Source organism: Ranitomeya variabilis, chromosome 1 (assembly GCF_051348905.1).
Source record: "Ranitomeya variabilis isolate aRanVar5 chromosome 1, aRanVar5.hap1, whole genome shotgun sequence".
NCBI classification, from domain to species: domain Eukaryota; kingdom Metazoa; phylum Chordata; class Amphibia; order Anura; family Dendrobatidae; genus Ranitomeya; species Ranitomeya variabilis.
The window spans coordinates 101,389,802-101,400,824 of NC_135232.1; positions in this window are offsets into that span (position 1 = coordinate 101,389,802).

Consider the following 11,023-nt stretch of genomic DNA (forward strand, 5'->3'; position numbering starts at 1 on the left):
TGTTTGAAGTTTGAAGGCTCTAACTTATTTGCATCTTATTAAACCTGCTAAATCTGCAGGGGGTTGAATACTACTTGTAGGCACTGTATATATACATACATACATACATACATACATACATACATACATATATATATATATATATATATATATATATATATATATATATATATATATATATATATACACATACACACATACATGCATACATACAGGTGCTTCTCACAAAATTAGGATATCAGTTAATTTATTGCAATTCTTCAATACAAAGTGAAACTCTTATATTATATAGAGTCACTACTAACAGAGTATCTATTTCAAGTGTTTCTGGTAATGTTGATGATTATGGCTTACAGACAATGAAAAGCCAAAAGTCATTATCTCAGTAAAATAGAATCATTTAAAAAAAAACAATGGCTTCCTAAGCATTTAAAAAGGTCCCTTAGTCTGTTTCAGTAGGTTCCACAATCATGGGGAAGACTGCTGACTTGACAGAGGTCCAGAAGGCAGCCATTGATACACTCCACAAGGAAGGTAAGCCACAAATGGTCATTGCTAAAGAAGCTGACTGTTCACAGAGTGCTGTATCCAAGCATATTAATGGAAAGTTGGGTGGAAGGAAAAAGCCGGATTACTCACCGGTAATGCTCTTTTAGTGAGTCCACGACAGCACCCCACTGGAGAGAGGGATCCGCCCCGCAGGAACAGGAAACCTATTGAGAAATAAAAGGGGGCGGTCCGCCTCTCCTCCTCAGTTTTGATTTCAGAGTACTCGGAGGACCGCCAGTATTAGGCAAATATCATTTATTTCATTCTTTAAACTTATTTGCTTATGATTAAAAGGATTTTACTCAAATAATATGTATTATATTAATCTAGGGAGGGATGTAAGAGGGTGCTGTCGTGGACTCACTAAAAGAGCATTACCGGTGAGTAATCCGGCTTTTTACTCTTCGCCACGACAGCACCCCACTGGAGATCTTTCAGAGACCATCACCTAGGGAGGGGACCACCGTGCTGAGGACAGTCCTGCCAAAGTCTAGGTCAGAAGTTGACGATAGGTCTAGCCTATAGTGGTTATAGAATGTAGAAGGATTTGACCAAGTTGCCGCCTTACATATAGTTTCAATTGGGACGTCTCCCCTCTCTGCCCAGGAGGATGCCATCGCTCTGGTAGAGTGTGCTGTTATGCCTTCCGGAGGGTTTTCTTTCCTCGCGGAATAAGCCAGTCTGATAGACTCTCTGATCCACCGGGATAAGGTGCTTTTTGTTACTCCATGACCCTTCTTGTGACCCTGGAAGGAAATAAACAGAGCCCTACTCTGTCGCCAGCTGCTGGTCCTTTCAATGTATTCTAACACTACTCTTTTAACGTCTAGAGTGTGATATTTCTGTTCTTCAGGAGTGGAGGGATTACTGAAGAAAGTGGGCAAGATTATTTCTTGTGATCTATGGAATTTTTTTGCTACTTTGGGAAGGTAGGAAGGGTCTGGTTTAAGAATTAACTTATCCTGAAAAGTCAACAAAAAAGGTGGATCTACAGAGAGTGCTTGGATGTCACTGATTCTCCTAGCTGAAGTCAGTGCTACCAAGAGGGCCGTTTTTAGTGATAGACATTTAATGGGTATTGAGTCTATTGGCTCGAAAGGAGAGGCAGTTAGAGCTTGTAAAACTAAATTTAAATCCCAGGGTGGAATCCTAGGTATGTTAACTGGATTTATTCTCTCGCATGCTGTAATAAATCTGGATACCCATCTATCCCCCGCAATGTTATGGCCATAGAGGGCTCCTAATGCTGAAACATGAACTTTTAAGGTGTTTACAGTTAACCCTAGTTCTCTCCCTTTTTGAAGAAATTCCAGGATAGAATGTATTGGAATTTCTGATATGTTGGTAGATGTATGGAATTGTAAAAATTTCTTCCATACTCTCGTATAAATTTTCGTGGTGGAAGGTTTCCTACTTTGGAGAAGTGTATCAATCAAACCCCCCGAGAATCCTCTCGATCTTAGCATCTGCCTCTCAAATTCCAGGCCGTCAGGTGGAGATTGTCCACCTGAGGGTGGAAAAACGGACCCTGGAAGAGAAGGTTGGGTGTTGAGGGGAGGACCCAAGGATCTGAGACCGACATGGTCTGTAGCCATGAGAGCCATGGTCTCTTGGGCCAGAATGGAGCTATCAGAATAATTCTCGCTCCTTCTTCTCTGATTTTGCGTATGACTTGAGGTAGCAATATGATCGGAGGAAACGCATACGCCAGACTGAACTGCCAAGGGGCTTGGAGCGCGTCCAGAATGTCCGGATGATCCGCTGGAGATAAGGAGGCGAATCTCCGGACTTTTCTGTTTCTTCTTGTGGCGAAGAGATCTATCTGAGGACGGCCCCAAAGAGATATTACGTCCAGAAAAATTTGCTGGTTTAGGCACCACTCCCCTTGTCTCAAGGTGTGTCGACTTAAAAAGTCCGCCTGCTGATTGTTTGCTCCTCTTATGTGCAGTGCAGTAAGGGATGTTAGGTGACTTTCTGCTAGATCCAAGATTTCTGTAGCAGAAGACATCAGAGTCTCTGATCGCGTGCCTCCTGGCTTGTTTAGATACGCCACCGTGGTGGTGTTGTCGGACAGGACTCTGACGTCTTTCCCTCGAAGCTGTGGGGGGGAATGATATAAGGCGTATTTTACAGCATTTAGTTCTTTAACATTAGAGGAGCTGCAGCTTTCCTCCATGTTCCATGACCCTTGACAATAATCGTTCCCCATATGAGCGCCCCATCCATGAGGACTGGCGTCAGTGGTTATGGTATGAGATGGCGTTATTACCCATGGAACCCCACTCATCAAATGGTTTGGGTCTAGCCACCACTCTAAGGAAGATAAAACCTCCTGAGATAAGGTTATTTTTGCATTTAGGTGACCACATAACCGTCTATCCTCTTGTAAAATTTGATGTTGTAGCATTCGAGTATGGTGTTGAGCCCATCTCACTGCAGGTATACAAGAGATAAGAGACCCTAATAATGACATAGCTTGTCTTAGGGATATCCGTGGATTATTTATTGCGGCTAGGACTTTGTGTCTGATCAGTAGAATCTTTACCTGTGGCAGGAGACACTTTTGAGATATGGAGTCTAAATGGAACCCCAAGAATGCCTGACGGGAAAGTGGAGTGAGTCTGGATTTGTCGGTATTGATTATCCAGCCCAGGTCCTGTAGAGAGGAAATTGCATGAGCTAAACGATCAGTGCATTGAGTAACTGAATTTCCTATTACCAAAAAGTCATCCAGATAGGGCACAATCAAGGTTTCCTTCTGGCGAAGGTAGGCCATCACCTCTAGCATAATCTTGGTGAAGATCCTCGGCGCTGTTGAGAGGCCGAAGGGCAAGGCCACATATTGGAAATGACGAACCTCGTTGTTGATTTTTACTGCCACCCTGAGGAATTTTTGGTACCTGTCATGAATAGGGAGATGATAGTAAGCATCCTTTAGATCAATGCCCCCATCATACAGTTTGGGAAGAGGAGCTTTATGGTGGACCTAATGGATTCCATTTTAAATGTATAGTTTTCAATTAATGAATTGAGTTTTTTAAGGTTTATGATTGTCCTGAAAGAACCGTCGGGCTTAGAAATTAGGAATGGGGGAGAGTAGAATCCTCTACCCTCCTGCCCCACCGGAACTTGGACTAAGACCCGTTTTGATAATAGGGTTTGAATTTCAAGCTCTAGCGCCTGTTGCTGTATAGGCGAGCTGAGGGATGTTATAATACAAGACTCGTGGGGAACACGAGAGAATTTTAGTCTAATTCCATCTCGGATGATATTTAAAACCCACGAGCTAGATGTTATTTTTTCCCATTGAGTGGCGAAAAACTTCAGTCTGCCCCCAACTGGTATATTCTCAGTATTTGTTGTCTTTTGGGGGGTTGGGTCTTCTAAACATGGTACCTCTCTGCTTGTCGTCCTTAGCGGTCCATGTTGTAGACCTATCCGTTTGCCTTCTTTTGCCAAACGGTCTCCTTTTAAAGGCTCTCCTATAAAAGGGAATAGAAGAGTCAGGAAAAGCTTTTTTCCTGTCTTTTGCTTTTTTTAGTATGTCGTCTAGAGTCTTGCCAAAGAGGAACTCACCCTCACATGGCATGGCGCATATCTTAGATTTTGATTGCGCATCGCCTTTCCAGCTTTTCATCCACAATGCACGCCTTGCGTTGTTTACCAGACCTGCAGATCTTGCCGCTAACCGAAGGGAGTCCGCGGATGCGTCTGCCATAAAGGCTGCTGCGCCTCGTATCAAGGGGATAGCTGCCCGTAATTTTTCTCTTGAGATCTTATTCTCAATTTGCTGGTCCAATTGATCGATCCATATGAGCATCGATCTGGCTGTGCAAGTGCTTGCTACTGCCGGCTTAAATATTCCTGTAGTCGCCTCCCAGGATCTTTTTAGGGAGGACTCGGCTTTGCGATCCAGAGGGTCAGAGAGCAGTCCCGCATCTTCTACAGGTAAGGTTGACTGCTTCGAGGTAGAGGCTACGGCAGCGTCAACCTTAGGGACTTTAGTCCATGTAAGAAGCTCCTCGTCACTAAACGGATATTTTCGTTTTGACGCTGAGGGTAGGAAGCTTCTCTGATCCTGCTTTTCCCACTCCCTTTTTATTAATGCTTTTACTGCTGGTATGACCGGAAAACATCTCCTTTTTCTCTCTGCCAAACCCGCAAACATTATGTCTTGCGTGGTTTGTGCACCTTTTGTTTCCTCACACCCCATAGTGTCTCGTATAGATTTCACTAAGTTGTCCACACTTTCCACCGGGAAACAAGAACGTCCCTCAATTTCAGACGATGAGGACGATGATGATGATGGTGGGGAATCGTCTGAAAATACAGCTTGGTCACTATCTGAATCCGACGAGGGTGTTGGTCTTGTGGGTTTAGTTTTATGAGGTTTATCCTGGGACATAGCCCTCAACTCCTCCCTGATAATGGTGCGCAAGTCCGTAACGGACATTGCCGCTCCCTGTGTGGTTTCAGTTATGCAGTCCTTGCAGAGTTTTTTGGGGTATGAGTCAGGTAGGGGCTGGTTACATAAGGCGCATTCCCTATGTTTTGTTTTTTGTCGCTTTTTAACCTGACCCGTGGTGCGCTGACGAGAGAAGGAGGAAGAGAGAGAGAGAGGGGAGATAGCATTAGCTTAATAGGTAGAGTTTAGTCACACTCACCCAGTGAAGCTGATAATACCGGATCAGAAGCCCGTGATCCTGTCCTGGATCTATCCACCGAGCCGCTCTTGTGACCGGTGTCTGAAGATCCTTTGCTGGGACGATCCTTGGCGGGGGGTACTTGGTCTCCTGTTACAGGGTCCATGGCACCTGGGGATGACATCTTGCATCGCCAAATAATGGTGCTCGTTTGATTTATATAGGGCGTTTTGAGCGTCCTCTTTTTTTTTTTTTTCTTTTGCGGCATTGCGCATGCGCGAAGGCCGCGCCTCCCCCCCGCCGCTGGCCGCAGCTTGGATGCTCCGGAAGTCCAAGGCTATACTTCCGGGCAAATCATTGGTGGTGGTGGTCGGCGCATGCGCAGTCCAGGATTTTCCTCGGACTTACTTCTGGAACGCTGCCTCACCTGACCAGCGAGGATTCCGGCGCTTGCCTCCGCCACCCATTTTTGGAAATGATGCCCGGCGGCCTCACCCGGACCAGGTCATCATCCGGGCTTCTTGTCAGACCGAGGAGGGAGCCGTCAAACGGATCTCCCCCGACGCTGCCTCTGGACTGCAGCCCCTGCCGTTCTTAAAGATACCGCACAGGCGGCGTGCATGCCCAGGTATTTCTCTTAATAGTAATCCTGTCGTTCCCGCAGGAACAGGAAACCTAAACTGAGGAGGAGAGGCGGACCGCCCCCTTTTATTTCTCAATAGGTTTCCTGTTCCTGCGGGGCGGATCCCTCTCTCCAGTGGGGTGCTGTCGTGGCGAAGAGTAAAAAGTGTGGTAGAAAAAGGTGCACAAGCAACCGGGATAACCGCAGCCTTGAAAGGATTGTTAAGAAAAGGCATTCAAAAATTTGGAGGAGATTCACAAGCAGTGGACTGCTGCTAGAGTAATTGCTTCAAGAGCCACTACACACAGACGTATTTAGGATATGGGCTACAAGTGTCACATTCCTTGTTTCAAGCTACTCATGACCAATAGTCAATGCCAGAAGCATCTTACCTGGGCTAAGGAGAAAAAGAACCGGACTGTTGCTCGGTGGTAGAAGGTGTTGTTTTCAGATGAAAGTAAATTTTGCATTTCATTTGGAAATCAAGGTCCCAGAGTCTGGAGGAAGAGTGGAGAGGCCACAATCCAAGCTGCTTGAGGTCTAGTGTGACGTTTCCACAATCAGTGATGGTTTGGGGAGCCATGCCATCTGCTAGTATAGGTCAACTGTGTTTTATGAAGACCACAGTCAGCGCAGCCGTCTACCAGGAAATTTTAGAGCACTTCATGCTTCCCTCTGCCGACAAGTTTTTTGGAGATGGAGATTTCATTCTCCAGCAGGACTTGGCACATGTCCACAATGCCAAAAGTGGATGGGGTAGATTGGCCAGCAAACTCGCCTGACCTTAAACCCATAGATAATCTATGGTTTATTGTCAAGAGGAAGATGAAAGACACCAGACCCAACAATGCGGAAGAGAAGAAGGCTGCTATCAAAGCTTCCATAACATCTCAGCATTGCCACAGGCTGATCAACTACATGCCACACCGCATTGATGCAGAAATTGATGGAAAAGGAGCCCCAGCCAAGTATTGAGTGCATTTACTGAACATACATTTCAGTAGGCCAACATTTCGGATTTAAAAATCATTTTTCAAGATAGTTATAAAGTATTCTAATTTACTGAGATAATGACTTTTGTGTGATTGGCTGTAAGCCATAATCATCAACATTAACAAAAATAAACACTTGAAATAGGTGACTTTGTAATGACTCTATATAATATGTTTTGCACTTTTTGTATTGAAAAGCTGAAATAAATTCACTTTTTGATGATATTCTAATTTTGTGAGAAGCACCGGTATATATGTGTGTGTGTGTCACTGATATCTATATATTCTACAGTTGTGCTCAAAAGTTTACATACCCCAGCAGATTTTTTGCTTTCTTGGCCTTTTTTTCAGAGAATTTGAATGATAACACCAAAAATGTTTCTCCACTCAAGGTTAGTGGTTAGGTGAAGCCATGTATTGTCAAACTACTGTGTTTTCTATTTTTAAATCATAATGACAACCCAAAACATCCAAAATGACCCTGATCAAAAGTTCACATACCCTGGTGATTTTAGCCTGATAACATGCACAGAAGTTGACACAAAAGGGTTTGAATGGCTACGAAAGGTAACATCCTCATCTGTGACCTGTTTGCTTGTTTTCAAAGGGTGGGCACAAAAGCTTAGTGAGTTTCTGGGATCCAGACAGACTCTTGCATCTTTCATCCAGCCAGTGACGTTTCTGGATTGTGAGTCATGGGGAAAGCAAAAGAATTGTCAACGGATCTACAGAAAAAATGCAGTTGAACTGTATAAAACAGGAAAGGGATACAAAAAGATATCCAAGGAATTGATAATGCCAGTCACCAGCGTTCAAACTGTGATTAACAAATGAAAAATCAAGGGCTCTGTGAAAACAAAACCACGGTCAGGTAGATCAACAAACATTTTGTTTACAACTGCCAGGAAAATTGTTTGGGATGCAAAGAAAAACCCACAAATAACATCAGCTGAAATACTGGACTCTCTGAAAACTACCGGTGTGGCTGTTTCAAGATGCACAATAAGGGGGCACTTGAAGAAAAATGGGCTGCAAAGTCGAGTCATCAGAAGAAAGCCATTACTGCCCAAATGCTACAAAGTATCTTGCCTACAATACACAAAACAGCACGGAGACAAGCCTCAAAACTTCTGGAACAAGGTAATTTGAAGTGATGAGACCTAAATTTAACTTTTTGTTCACAACCATAAACCTTACATTTGGACAGAGGTCAACAAGGCCTATGATGAAAGGAATACCATTCCTACTGTAAAGCATGGAGGTGGATAGCGGAACTTTTGTGGATGTGTAAGCTACAAAGACACAGGAAATGGTCAAAGTTGAAGGAAAGATGAATGCAGTACGTTAACAGCAAATACTGGAGGCAAATATGCAATCATCTGCCCAGACGCTGTGCATGGGACGTTCTTGGACATTCCAACATGACAACGATCCAAAAGACAATGCCAAATCGACCTGTCATTGGCTACAGCAGAACAAAGTGAAGGTTCTGGAGTGGCCATCTCAGTCTCCTGACCTCAATATCATTGAGCCACTCTGGGGAGATCTCAAGCGCCCAGTTCATGCTAGACAGCCCAGGAATTTACAGGAACTGGATGCTTTTTGCCAAGAACAGTGGGCAGCTTTACCACCTGAGAAAATAAAGAAACTCATCCACAACTACCACAAAAGAATTCAAGCTGTCTTTGATGTTAGAGGGAGCAATACACGGTATTAAGAAATGAGTGAAGGTGATTTGATGTATGGACAGTATGCAGATAAAGTTGAGGCAAGAAGACCTTGTTTCACTATTTCATGGAATGGAAAATGGTAGAGGCGTAATGTGAGTTTCCAACACCCAAGCTGAAGAAAGTATTGCACCCCTTGACTCTGTTATAATGCTCCCAGAGTGCTTCTTTCAAACAAATGATGCCTCCAGAGTGACTCCTTTAGAAAGTATTAATAACCCCTTTAAAAGTAATCATGCCCTCTCCGAAAGTAGTAATGCCAACATTATGCCATTCCCCAACAAAACAAAGTTTATTCTCACCTATTGTGGGCAATCAAATTCTCTTCTCTCATGTACACAGAGCGGGCTGACACAGGATGAGCAATGTAATGACATCAGACAGAGATCATGGGGTCCACGTCATATGTATCGACGACATATTCAAAGTGGGACTCTGATCTTCTGTGTAAAATTTTATAAGAAAAACAGAAAAAAGCATATTATATATATATAGGATTTAGTCAGCCACCAATTGTGCAAGTTCTCCCACTTAAAGAGATGGGAGAGGCCTGTATTTCACATCATAGGTAGACCACAACTATGAGTGTCGAAATGAGAAAACAAATCCAGAAAATCACCTTGTCTGACTTGGCAAGACTTATTTTTCAAATTATGGCGGAAAATAAGTATTTGGTCACCTAAAAACATGTAAGATTTCTGTCTCTCACAGACATGTAATTTCTTTTTTTTAATTACCTGTAGTAATGGCACCTGTTAGAACTTGTTATCATTATAAATGACACCTGTCCACAACCTCAAACAGTCACACTCCAAACTCCACTATGGTGAAGACCAAAGAGCTGTCGAAGGATACCAGAAACAAAATTGTAGCCCTGCACCAGAATGGGGAGACTGAATCTGCAATAGGCAAGCAGCTTGGTGTGATGAACTAAACTATGGGAGCAATAATAAGAAAATGGAAGACATACAAGATCACTGATAATCTCCCTCGATCTGAGGCTCCACACAAGAACTCACCCTGTGGGGTCAAAATGATCACAAAAACAGTGAGCAAAAATCCCAGATCCACACGGGGGGACCTAGTAAATGACCTGCATAGAGCCGTTGACCACCGTAACAAAGGCGACCATCAGTAACACACTACGCACCCGGGCCTCAGATCCTGCAGTGCCAGACATGTCCCCCTGCTTAAGCCAGTACATGGCTGGGGCCATCTGAACTTTGTTAGAGAGCATTTGGATTATCCAGAAGAGTATTGGGAGAATGCCATATGGTCAGATGAAACCAAAATAGAACCGTTTGGTAGAAACAAAACTCGTCGTGTTTGGAGGAGACAGAATGCGGAGTTGCATCCAAAGAACACCATACCTACTGTGAGGCATGGGGGTGGCAACATCATGCTTTGTGGCTGCTTCTCTGCAAAGGGACCAGGACGACTGATCTGTGTACATGAAAGAATGAATGGGGCCATGAATTGTGAGATTTTGAGTGCAAACCTCCTTCCATCAGCAAGGGCATTGAAGATGAAACGTGGATGGGTATTTCAGCATGATAATGATCCCAAGCACACCACCGGGGCAATGAAGTAGCGGCTTCGTAAGAAGCATATGAAGGTCCTAGAGTGTTCTAGCCAGTCTCCAGATCTCAACCCCATAGAAAACATTTTGAGGGAGTTGAAAGTCCGTGTTGCCCAGCGACAGGCCCAAAACATCACTGCTCTAGAGATCTGCATGGAGGAATGGGCCAACATACTACCAACAGTGTGTGCCATCCTTGTGAACATTAGAAAACGTTTGACCTCTGTCATTGCCAACAAAATATTGAGATGAACTTTTCTTAATGACCAAATATTTATTTTCCACCATAATTTGCAAAATAAATCTTTGCAAATCAGACAAGGTGATTTTCTGGATTTGTTTTCTCATTTTGACTCGCATAGTTGTGGTCTACCTATGATGTCAATTACATGCCTCTCTCATCTTTTTAAGTGGAAGAACTTGCACAATTGGTTTTTATTTAGCTTCCAGGGCAGCCCCCCACCCTAGTCCCCCCATGCTATGTCAGTGTTAGCAGCAGATAATTTACATATAGCAGGCAGATTTTTTCGACTTTTTTTTTTTTTAAACAGTGCAATATCATATGGTTTATATAACAGCATAATGATATAGCTATTAAAAAGCTGACCTCCGCGGTTGTGGTTTAGAGGGCACAATTTGACAGGTTCCTTTTAAATGAGGTTGTTCAGATGGAAGAGAAGTGGATCTTCAGCAGATGGGGATTCTTAGAAATCATAATGATCGCTGTGCCTCTTAGAATACACTTCTTACTACTGGTGAAGAAGCACTCGGTGAAATCACAGGTCTATCCCATACATAGCACGGTTATGGGATAGGAGAACGTCCTTGTACCGCACAGTGATCATCTGCCATATGAAAAATAACACTGAGCTTTGCGCTGGCGGGCGGGCTCGCTCCCTGCCATTGCCCTG